The sequence below is a fragment of the Asparagus officinalis genome, chromosome 7, assembly GCF_001876935.1.
Source record: "Asparagus officinalis chromosome 7, Aspof.V1, whole genome shotgun sequence".
In the NCBI taxonomy this organism is placed as follows: domain Eukaryota; kingdom Viridiplantae; phylum Streptophyta; class Magnoliopsida; order Asparagales; family Asparagaceae; genus Asparagus; species Asparagus officinalis.
Window position 1 is genome coordinate 142,323,750 of NC_033800.1, and position 13,138 is coordinate 142,336,887.

Genomic DNA, 13,138 nt, shown 5'->3' on the forward strand with positions numbered 1-13,138 from the left:
TCGTTTCTCTGAGCAGTCGTGACTCTTGGAGCCAGTAGGACGAAGTGATCTGTGCTGGGAAACCAAAATCTAAACTGAGACCGAGTAAAACCCTTGCAATAATAATGCAGAGGCATGTAGTCCCATGACCCAACAAGATGGCAGGCTTTGTCAAGCCGATGCCATCCTTTCTCATCAATGTCGTCTCCCTACATCACACCCTTATCCTGAAAATATTAATAATTAATGCATATAACCAATTGCATACTTATAATTTACTAACTCCTCTAATTTCTTAGTCACCAACACAAGCACGAGCATGCATCTGGGCATTAAGGAGTTTAAAGCCACATTCCCTTGCGAACAACTGAAAGCTAGTTAGTTAGATAAGCAGCTAGCTAGAGCTATCACATGGCCACATGGGCACTAAGGCCAAATAACACAACACCTTCAATTGTTGCATGCCTTCACTATTCAAACATCTCTAGCTCATAAAAGGAGCGTCTGAATAATTACGCTGTGATAGGGCCTGGGGGATCCTAAGCTCTAATGTGTTCCCTCTCTCCCAGTCTGCATACTGATAAATGCATGTTACAGTCTCTTTCGGATATTGGGAAGATTTGCTTGTCTTTATTTTTATTTTTATTTTTATTTTTATTTTTTTGGGGGGTGGGGGGGGTTTCTGGATTTGAAATTATCTTCAAGAGCTCACTCAATGCAACACATAATAAAAAGATCATATAAATATACACACACACCCACAAACACTCAATCCACTGTAAGGTTCATCATAGCAGATAGGATCAGAAAATGGGTAACTTCGAATTAAAAATCAAGAAAATAAAAAATAAATGGATAATATGTCTGACTCCCTGTTGGATTAAAATGGCCAAAATTAGAAAGACATACAGGACCATCTCAATTGAATGTTATAGATTGAGCATGATATCTGCACAATACTTTCTTTTAGGGTGCGTTTGTCAAACTAGAGAGTAAATGGTAGTTCCCACTATTTTCTATTTGTAAATTTTAATTGACCAATGATAAATGTAAAAATATGAATATTATATTTGTCGAGGACTCTTAATGTTGGAACTGGGATGTAAGCCTAGAGAAGGGTGAACAAGATTGCTACAATTTTTCGACTAAACTCAAACACTACAACAAAATACATCATTGCCGACAAAAGAAAAACGTCGGCAAATGTTTAAAAAACGTCGGGAAAAATCTTTCCCGACGCAAAATGCAACGTCGCTAACGCGTCACCAAAAGTGCGTCAAGGAAAATATTTGGCGACGCAAACTCACTGCGTCGGCAAAAGTCAACACTTTTGGCGACGCTTGATGCGTCGGGAAAAGTACAACTTTTAGCGACGCATAACATTTTGCGTCGGCAAAAGCATGCAGTATTTTTTCCATATGTGAGGCAGCGTCGGGAAAGCTTGCACTTTTGGCGACGTACTTAACGTCGGCAAAGGGCAATGCGTCGGCAAAAATATACTTTTGCCGACGCATAATGTAGCGTCGCTAAAAAGCTTATCTTTGGCGACGCATGATTGCGTCGGCAAAAGTGTAGCTTTTAGCGACGCAGAATAGAGCGTCGCTAAAAACTACATCTTTGGCGACGCAAGATTGCGTCGCTAAAAGATATTATTTTTGGTGACAAAATATCTCGTCGGCAAAAGTGTTACATTTAGCGAAGAAATATAGCGTCAACAAAAGTGTTACTTTTACTGACGCTTATCGACACTAATTTGCACCGCCAAAAATAATATATTTTCTGTCAAATACAAGCCTACACTGAATCTGAACATCCACAAAAAATTTGCTCCCATTCAAATCAACATAAAAGTCTATTTTTCCATTTCCCCTTGAGCGCTAAAAGCGTTAATTTACAAACTTCCTCTTACATACCCAAGTACATAAAGTCTCTCAAAAACAAATTACATCAAGAAAACTAGAAACAACAATCTCAAATTTGTATCATTAATTACAAATAGTTGATGACAGAAGGTACCAATGGCGTCAAAGATTAACAAGCCTCCCGAATCCTTGAGCAATAGGACTTGCAGAGTGCTTGTCCATGAAGAGGAGGAATATCTGCATTAAGTGCCTGAAGAGACTTTGTTTTCTGTATACGAACAACACCACCTGCATTAAGAGCATCGTTTTGGATAAGACATGCTGCAAATCATCATTTAATGCAAGTCCATGGCAAAGAAGATCTTCATCCCTATAAGAATTTCAAAAGAGAGTAAAAAGTTTAAGTTATGCAAATGAGGCAGGAGTAGATCATGCATGAAATAAATTGATACATCAAATCCCATCAAAGTAGAATCAACTATGATTGTTTGGATGAGATAATTAATTAGTCCAATTGAAAACTCAAAAATTTCATGACTCAATCTTCCTTCTCATGAGACTGATCTCTTTGGCTTCAGACAGTACACATCTTAAATCCTTGTAATTGACTAGATTTCCGTTATTCATCCTAAATTTTTAGACTATAATCAGTGGATTTGAGATAGAGAGATGCATGACTCTATTTAATAGCAAACCTTAGCGTGCAGTGTTCTGAACCTTAGCGTGCAGTGTTCTGAAACTCTTGAATATTATACTCCTCCGAGTCCTCCAATGCTCCGTACATGCTGTAAATTTAATTTACAGCCCTACCCGACAATTATGGTTGATAAAGGGGTTAATTGGAAAATAAGTTAAGGATCAGGTGTTGAGGAATCCCAACACAGCATTCCAAAATTAACATGACAATTTAATAAAGTGATTTGAGATCTATACCTTCCATTCTTCAGTTTGCCACACATCGATCATCGATACCCAATCATTGGGATCGACACGCTTCGGTGGATGGTTCTTGGGATCGACAACCCAGGAACACTGTTAAAACTACATTGACAATATAGTTTGAGAATAACGAAGAAACAACACAAACGGTTAGTATTTCTAACCTCAAAACAGATAACAATGATGAAATAGTACTGAGATCTACCCAATAATAATACATTATTAATGTTTATAAACCTGTTGACATAACACACCAAACAATTCGATTCAATTCGATTCAATGTAGCGTCAGATCTGATACGAAAAATAATTTCTTAAATTTGATGCAACATAACCTTTATTACACCAAATCTATGACCATTGAATGGTCCACGATATCAGATAAGATTTTCCCCCATGATAGCAGATCATATATTATGTAAAAACCTTTAAGCATCTGAACATATCGATAGGAACAATCAATTAAATCTTTCCATCATGCGCATATGAAAGTATTTAACGCAAATCAGCAGTTAATATTACCCATACAGAAGATGAATATGGAAATGGACACTAACTATATATTCACCCAGACACGAAAATTGATGTTACATATATTGACATACATTGAACTCCATACGCATAAGCCACTCTCATGGATACTTGATATTATTGGATATGGCTAATCGTGAGAAAGAAAATTTAGTCAAATCTTCAAAATTTCTCCTTTCTTACATTAAACTGCAAAAGTTTACAATGCAATACTACACAATAATCTATCTACAAGCATTACGAATTTTTTTTATGCGTTATAGAACATGATTAATGATTGGAAATGGAAATTAGGCTAATATTCAATGCTAGTCCTTTCCTACATCAAAATAAGACGAATTTGTACAATTACATTACTTACGGATTGTTGCATATGCACTACTAAAGGACTTGATGTATATGCACCATGGCATGTTATTGCATGTTTATATATGTATTCGATTGTTTGCATATCCGTTGGATATTTTTGTCCCGATAACAATATTTGTTGAAGCTAAGATATGGAATAAATATAAGGACCAGATTGTCCAAATGCCTTCACATTCCTTCCTAACTAGTAGATGCTTCTTGCTGCTACGTATGATATGACTATAAAAAAACCCATCTCTCAAGTTGTTGCAGCTATGAATTGACTGTAATAAATTAAAAAAGCTTCATCTCTCTCCAATAATTAAGCTCCTATATATAGAACCATACTCAATTTTAAATATGAAGAGTGGCTAGAGAAATCAATGTTGAAAGATAAGAGTGCAAAAAATAGAACATTAAATCAATTGGATAATGAATCCATGTGAAATGTGAACATGTTAAAAAAAGGGAAAACATGTAAGGTAATAATTCCCATGACGACGAAGATTTGAGATAAAGTTCAAAAAACATAAATGAAAAAAAAACAAATTCATAAGCTGATAGATAAACGGTATATGCAAAATCATAAATAGCGTGAAAAGTAACACCATAGATAGACAAACGGCCAAGGCTAGAATTAATAAAACTAGACATAATATGGAACACAATTAAGTAGTGACGCAATATCATTAAGTCGATAGAATAATCAAATTAGCAAAGTACATGAGGCAAATATGATAGTTTAAAAAGCATATCACCGCCAATCAAGTACTGGAAAGTAATTAGCAACACATTCGATACAAAATCACAATACATGAGACTAAAAACATAACATAGGAGCCTAACAATTTGAATTGAATAAATTGTGAGCATTACCAAGGTTTTATGATCCTTCGCCGCCATAATTTCCAGCAATGGTCTTGCAACCTTTTTATAAATTAATGTCAAGCAAGGAGAAAATTACATTGACTATATCAACGTAAGCATTTCATATAAACAAACATCAACCCGACCCAGCCAAGCATCTCTAGATGGTTTCAATCTGCTCGCCTTTTTATTTAAAAAAATAATCATAAGAAACTAAAGTCCTAATCCCCAATAAAATTATGCATTGTGACCAAAATAAAGCGAATAAAGCCTACGTTGGCTAATTATAAACGGCGACAAATACATCCTGCCATACAAAGGAGACAACCCTGATATGATAACATTGTTCAGACGATAACCAACATAAAAATAGCAGATACATTCTTAAAACAGTTAAAAGAAACAATCTAACGCTAACATAACTAAGAACCATAATCTATTATATAAAAGTTGATAAATTAAACTAAGCGGAGGTACCTGGGGCTGGTCCAGTCAGCATCTTATCGACTTTCATCAGAAGTCCCTGCATCTCACCAACAAGATTGTCCCTAGTTTCTGGCTTCAGACTTTCAGAACTTCCAACAACTTTCTCAAGTGGAGATCCGCTCAGAGTTGATATCATCCTCTCCAGGCTTTTCCTAATATAAGGAAGTGGAGGCTTTTGATCTGGAATCGAAGTATGTGAGGAAGGTGAGCTTAAGTTTCCTGTAAGATAACGAAGGCGATAACTGGCAACCGGCAGGCCCAAAGCTGGTGATGCTCAATTGAAAGTCCCCCTATCTAAGAATATTTCCCATCCTATCTAAGCATGATTACCAAAGGGAGAAATTCAATCAAGATTCATGTATCTTGTCAGATCGAAAAGCAAAGGGGACGATTTCTAGGGTTACAACTGAAAGCAAATGAAAACTACTAGGCGAGATTCAGTACCTTCCAGGGTGATTTTGGCAGGAGGAGGAGGAGGAGGAGGCGGCGAGATCCGACGGAGGCGGAGATCTCCGATGATGGCGTCGGTGAGCTTCGACGATGGCGTCGGTGACCTTCGACGAAGCGGCGAACTTTCAGAGAATTTGGGGGTGATTTTGGCTCTTCGTCAAAATAAAAAAGGGGGGAATTATCCCTCCTTTTATTTGGGGGGCGGGGATTTGGGGGTGGGGTTTTGGCGACGAGGATAAATAAAGCATCGTCGCTAAAAATATAACTTTTAGCGACGCTAATTATAAACGTCGGGAAAAGAACACTTTTAGCGACGTTAGCCTAATACGTCGCGATAAATGCATACTATTAGCGATACTAATTTTAAAACGTCGCTAAAAAGCTATACTTTTGCCGACGAAAATGAAAAAACGTCGGGAAATCCATAACTTTTACCGACGCTAAGTTAAAATGTCGCTAATAATATACACTTTTAGCGACGCTAATTATAAACGTAGGGAAAAATATACTTTTTGCCAACGCTAACTAAAAGCGTCGGGAAAAACACAATTTTTGGCGACGTATTTAACCATGCGTCGGGAATAAACGTCGGGAAAAGTGCAATTTGTTGTAGTGAAAATATGCAGTGGAAATAATATATGAAAAACTAAAAGAAAACCAACACATGAACGGAGCTAAATCCTTCTTCTCTATGATCAGAGTTCTCTCAAATTACATCCTGATTTGCTAGGCTTTACAGACAGGACCCAGGAATCTACTCGAAACCAGTCGACTAACCTAACTCCTCACGATGACTAGAAGAGACCTAGCCCTAGCTAAACACCGTTGATTCACCTAGCTTGAATATGCCAACCCTTAATTATCCTGACTTGAGTATGCTGTTAAACTTACAAGTATATGAAATATAAAACCAACTCAAAAATAATATGTCTGACTCCCTGTTGGATTAAAATGGCCAAAATTAGAAAGACATACAGGACCATCTTAATTGAATGTTATAGATTGATCATGATATCTGCACAACACTTTCTTTTAGGGTGCGTTTGTCAAACCAGAGAGTAAATGGTAGTTCCCACTATTTTCTATTTGCAAATTTTAATTGACCAATGATAAATGTGAAAATATGAATATTAAATTTGTTGAGGACTCTTAATGTTGGAACTGGGATGTAAGCCTAGAGAAGGGTGAACAAGATTGCTACAAATTTTTGACTAAACTCAAAATATGCAGTGAAAATAATATATGAAAAACTAAAAGCAAACCAACACATGAACGGATCTAAATCCTTCTTCACTATGATCGGAGTTCTCTCAAGTTACATCCTGGTTTGGTAGGTTTTACAGACAGGATCCAGGAATCTACCCAAAACCAGTCGACTAACCTAACTACTCACAATGACTAGAAGAGACCTAGCCCTAACTAGACACCGTTGATTCACCTAGCTTGAGTATGCCAACCCTTAATTATCCCGGCTTGAGTATCCTGTTAAACTTACAAGTATGAAATATAAAACCAACTCAAAAATAATTAAAGCACAATTTGAAAAATCTTACAACCCTTTTAACAAACCGCCCTTTAAATCAATGATGATGAAGATCTATGGAGAAAAAATGTTGAATTTGAAAAGCAAAGGGCATTCTCCTTATGGAAACAATCTTCTGATGTTGAGTGCGACGAGAAGAAGTTTGAACAAGGCTCCAAGGATTGAATTCTCAAATCAAACTCTCTCACAAATCCTAGTTACCTTCTCTTTTCTTGTTGTTCTTGTTGTTTATTATCTTTCTCAATTTCCTTTAAATAGGTCTTGAAAACACAGTGAAAATATCCTTTTATCAGAGTTCTAATAGAAGTCCAAAACTATCAAAGAACGACTGAGATTGAATCTAAAAATCTGCCAAAACTACCAAATCACATCCAAACTGTCGATAGTAAGATATGATCATTGAAGGTCCATTGATGGTCATCAATAGTTAAATAAAGTTCATCGATTGTGCAAATTCTTATTTCTGGATTTCTATGATTTTTGACTATAGTCATTGATGGTCCATGTGATCATCAATGGTAAATTGTAGACTATTGATGGTTCAAAGTCTAATCTTTGTGTGTCTGATTCTTTCTTGTAGTCCATCGATTGTAGGCATATAAAACTGCTTATAGGTCCCTTAGCACAGCTCGGCACAAACCGACGAACCAACGAGGCGACGAGATCGACGAATCGCACGCAAGCGACGGAATGCACCCATACGCGTTCGGAATCAAGCCAAGTGTTAAAGAATCAACGAGTTATCCAACCGGGAACAGACTCGGACGAATCACGATCGAATCAAGATCAGTTTCGGACTCGAACTCAGAAGTGGATTTACTGCCAAATCAGGAATCAGACTTACTGCCAAATCAGATCAACAAATCAGAGTCTCAATCAACCAAATCACGGACAGAACCGGAAAACGAACACAACTCAAAAACTCGGAAAACCCACACCTAAGGGGGGCTCGGCTTAAGCCGAGCCACCCATAGGTGGCTCGGCACAGTGCCGGCCACCTATGGGTGGCTGACATTTCTCTGTGCGCGGGCACAGTCTTGAGAGCCTATAAATAGGCCTAGAGGTGTTCATTTTCAAAGGTCGAACTTTCAAGAGCCGAAACTCTGCCGAATTGAAGATCAAGCTTAGAGTTTTGAAGACTTGAAGACTTGGACATTCAGATCTGAATCTCGGCGAGCATCAACGTCACAAAAGGCAGGTGTTCGAGAGAGAGGAAGAACAGATCTGAGATCTACACGTGATCAAACTCCGGATCTAAGCTTGGTCTTAGATCCCGAGATTTGAACGATTGTTTCCTTGGTGAATCAATCCTCCCCGGCTATTATTCCCTTCGTGGAATAATACCCGTATAATCGTGTAGATCCGACCGGATCTAGATCGCGCGGTGGTCCACGGATTAACCCCGGCGTTGGCAAAGAACCCACCAAAGCGAGCAACCGCAAAACAGGAGCTCGCGATTTGTTCACAAAAGGAAAGTTGTAATTTTTACTTTTTTTCTTTGATTTAGTTGTAACCGGATCTATAAAAGACCGGATCTTTGTAATCCAAGATGACAATTATTTCAATGAAGAAAACAGTTTTCCCCGCGAACATCGATGACTTAACTTAATCATCGACGGTGTCTCATGACCGTTGATGGTTCAAAGGCTGAAATTAACGTTCATTTTAATTTTTTTATTATTTTAAATTGTAATTTGTTCGTACCTATTTATACCTAAAATATATCATCTCACAAATATATAAATAGCAAATGAGAGTTTGTTATTATTCAAACAAGAAATATTACACGAACAACGTTCTAGCCCGACAATTTTCTAATAATTTCCCCCTTTTGATAATAACAAAACTCAAAATTTATAATACAAAATATAAAACATCGTTGTGACTCTCTCAAAGAGAGCCCGCCAGAGGCGTCGTCAACGCCTTGCGCGGCAACTCGCTAAGGCGTTGGAGTCTACGAACGGATTCCGCTACAACGCGGATCTGAAGAATGGAAGAGGCAAACAGCCTCAACCGCCAATGAACGGCGTCCGCGTCAAACGGAACCGTTCGACACTTGAAGAGCGTATTCGCAAGCGCCGCGCGATGTCAGCGCAGGCACGGGCTCAAGCTCAGGAAGCCCGTAGAAAGCTGCAAAAGGAGGAGGCGAAGAAGCCACCATTAACCCGCCAAGTCTGGAAGCCTAAGTCTGAAGTAGCGACTCAGGCCAAAAAGTAACCAGTGCAGCCTTCTAAGCAAGGTCAAACTCCGGCGAATCAACCAAAGTCGCCGTTAGTTCCTATGGCTACTCCGGGAGATCATGCAGAATCATCCCGAAGGAAGAAGCCAGTTTTGGAGCGCCTCGGTCCAGTTCCCGACGAGAGAGGCAAAGCTCCAGTTCACGAGCGTTTGGGCCCGATGAAGAAGCCCAGAACGAGTCAACACACTGGGGGTCGCCGTCACCTCCAAAATAAATCTACTCTACAAATTAAAGTGCAAAAAGAAATAAAAAGACAAGAAATTAAATCTACACTACAAGCATGAATTTAAATCTAACTAATAAGCAATAATAAAGAAATTACTAAAAAGAAATAAAAGAGAAAAGAAATGCAAACCTTCAAATTGCTCTTCATCTCCATCCTCATCATTCAACAAGAGGAGAAAGAACAAATTTAAAGAGGAAAAAATTATTTTTATTAATTGCAACTAAAGTTACAATTTTTGGAAGGCCTTCTCAATTAAGAGTAGCCCTCCTCTCCAAAAGGAGTTTACAAAATTTTCACACCTCTAACCCCTCACTCTCTACCCCTATTTATAGTAAACATCAGTGAATGAGAGCCGTTGGATCGAAATCTTATCCAAAACCAACAATTTTCAGCCATTAAACTGTAACAAACCGCCCAGCGTATCGATGCCAGCATCGATAGGGGTATCGATGCAGGCATCGATACGGGCATCGATACCCGCATCGATGCCCCCATCGATGCAGGCATCGATGCCTGCCTCTTCTCCATTGCTGTCCGCAGATCCTCTTTGTTGTTGGGCTCTTGGCATCTTTGGGCTTTTTGGGCTTCTTAATTTCTTCAAGCATTTTATTTTGGATTTGACTTTGGGCTTTGATATTTCTTGAGCTTTAATCCTTCATCATAGCTTGGGCTTTTGGATAATTTGGAAATTGATTTTCCAATGGCTTCATTTCTTCATTTAAACAATGAGTTTTTGTTGAGAGATAGGCCTTCGAGATTTATTCTTCATTAACCTGCAATTCAAATATAAAACAATTATTAGTGGTATATTTATTCGTATAAAATAGATAATGAAGGTATAAAATTGTAATAAAATGTGATTATCAAGATGTCATATTGGAGAAGGTCCACACAAATGACAACCCTGCAGATATGTTGACCAAAGTTGTTTCAGGAGTGAAATTTGGTCATTGTTTGAAGCTTTTGAACATCCTTCAGTGCTGAGGCCTTTGGAGGCCATTATTATGAACTACGTTCGGCTTGATTCCTTGGGCAAGAGGATACGTAGGCAGTCTTTAGATGCAGCCGGTTTGATCAGTTGATCCAGATAGGGGGAGATCGCGTTCCAGCTCGAGTATTGGTTTTCTGGACTTGTTGAGGAACTATTGGATGATTTGGTGTCGGCTCAGTTTTTGGTGGAAACATTCGCCGAGGTAGAGAATTGAAGAAATTACAGAAACTCAAGAATCAGGCAAACCAGGCGGCGGTCGACCGGTCCGGTCGACCGCATTCGTGCACAAAGCTTACTGTGCGTCAGGAAGGTGGTCGGTCGACCGGTGCGGTCGACCGAGGGGTTCTCTGGAGTTTGGGTTTTCTACTGAGAGCTGGTCGGTCGACCGGGCCGGTCGACCGGAATTGATCGCGGTCGACCGGTCCGGTCGACCGACGCTGTTTTGGGCTGGGCTTTCAGGTTTTCGACCCGATTCGTTTTGTAAGTTCTATATATACCTAAACCTGTTTGTTTAGGGTAGAGGTTGGACGAATTTGAGCAGCCAAAGAGAGAGAATCATTGCATCCAATTGTGAGAGAGCTTTGAGAGATCTAGAGCTTTGTTTTAGGGTTTGGTCTGAGAGATTTGCAACCCTATTTGTATTCTCTTGATTTCTAGTAGAAAGAACTCCCCCCTACTTGCCCCGTGGACGTAGGCAACTTGCCGAACCACGTAAATTCTTGTTCTTGCTGTGATTGTGGTTTGCATATTATTTGTGGTTTAGTTCAAGTTATTGTTCGTGTTGCCCTAGAAAGCTTCCGCCGCGCACAACACAATCTCCATATGGGAAGAACGTAACGAGTGTGTTTTCAACTCAAAGAGTCAGACCAAAGAAGATTCATAATGAGTACTTCACTATTAGTGGAGCTCAGGCTTGATCACCTGACATTGCCTAAATGCAAATGATTGCACAAGTTCCTATGTTACCCTCACCCTCTATCTCTTCGCATTGCCGAAAGAGGATGAAATCTTTGAGTATAAAACTAGTAAAATCCAATTTAGCCGCCATATCAAAAAAAAAATAAAATCAACCGTCTTTCAAGGCCTTTTTCTTTCCACTACCACCCCCTTTTTTGGGAGGAGTGAGGTGCGGTATAAAGTTTTTTATGAATATTTATTATAACTTGGAAAACTATTTTAACTTAATTATAATTTATTTAAATAATTAAAATATAAAAAATAATTATTATAATTTTGAATAATTATTAATTGGGGACGTAGCTCAAATGGTAGACCGTTCACTTAGCTTGCAAGTCGATAACTCACATCTCCATACAATTCAGTGTATTGTTTTGTCATTGATGACTGTATCTAATAATAGCGAATTTAGAAGTCTTTAGAATTTTCGCAGCATAAAATAAGTAAAATAAAATTAGAAGTAAACATAGACCATTTTTGTTACAATTCAGTGTACAATTTTGTCATTAAAGTCCCTATTCAATGATAAAGAATTTAGAAGCCTTTAGAATTTTCACAGCGTAAAATAAGTAAAATAGAATTATAAGTTAATATAGAGTTATTATTAGAAAAATAAAGCTTTTTCCGAGTACAAACATGAGTTGGGTAGGTATGTTAGGTTCACCTCACGTAATAAAAATTATAAAGGAAACACTCTAAAAAAGCAGAGAGCTCACTTAAGGTAGAGACAGAGAGCTCACTTTCGGGGAAGAAACTGCTTGTTGCGAATCAAACTTGATAACTAAAGATCGCTGCCTCCCTTAATTCCACTGTCGAGATCCAAATTTGTAAAATTCCGCCTCCTACCCTCGTGTGAGAAGACGGAATAGCCTTGTTCCGCCCATCGACAAGGAATTGTTAACCCTTCAATTCATGGGTTAAAGGAAGTTTTGGGCTCACGTGAGGGTTAATTAACCCTTGTGTTGTTTTTTCTGTTTGGCAGGCTAATAGAGGGTTAAACCCCCTTAACGTGAGGGTTAATTAACCCTTGTGTTGTTTTTTCTGTTTGGCAGGCTAATAGAGGGTTAAACCCCCTTAACCCTTCATTTACCCCCTTGCCAAACACAGCTTTCTGTTTGGCAGGCTAATAGAGGGTTAAACCCCCTTAACCCTTCATTTACCCCCTTGCCAAACACAGCTTTAAGGTAGAGAGCTCACTTAACTGCTAACAATACAGGGATTAATACCTTCTATTTCCGTTATTGTTACAATTCAATGTACGTTTTTGTCAGTCAAATTCATGTTCATCGGTAAAAATTCTACAAGATTTTAGGATTTTTATGAAATAGCAATTTAGCTACAATCCCAAAACTAAAAAGGATTTTTGCATATATACCTTCCAAAAGGGCTGAATTTCTAAATTATAAATTGACCCTTTGAATCTAGATATATAGTAATATTATCGTAAATATCACATATTGATTATTTTTGCTCAATTTTCTATTTTATTACATCCCTAATTTAGGCGTGTGATATGAATGTATATATAATTTTCTAGTTGTAAATGAATAAAATTAATTAACTCAATCAAGATATATGAGAGATATTCAAAACTGAGTGGTAGAAAAAATAAAAAATAAAAATAAAATAAAAAAGAAGGAGTAGCTCAAAGAGTGCTTGTTTTTCATCGTGAGTCAGATGATTGTGACGGAACCCACCGATCACAAAGCACTAACTTCAT

At 38.1% G+C, this 13,138-nt stretch overlaps 1 long non-coding RNA gene across 5 annotated transcripts; it reads right to left on the reverse strand.

Annotated features, from left to right (window-relative positions):
* Positions 1,813–5,670, reverse strand: LOC109849948. Of its 5 annotated transcripts, XR_002249281.1 has the most exons (5): positions 5,457–5,670; positions 5,004–5,328; positions 2,775–2,882; positions 2,537–2,647; positions 1,813–2,211 (listed from the first exon to the last, which is right to left on the reverse strand). It is a non-coding gene; the product is annotated as an uncharacterized LOC109849948 (long non-coding RNA). The 5 variants fall into 5 exon arrangements; XR_002249282.1 differs by having other exon boundaries at positions 2,537–2,882; positions 5,004–5,324; XR_002249283.1 differs by having other exon boundaries at positions 2,559–2,882.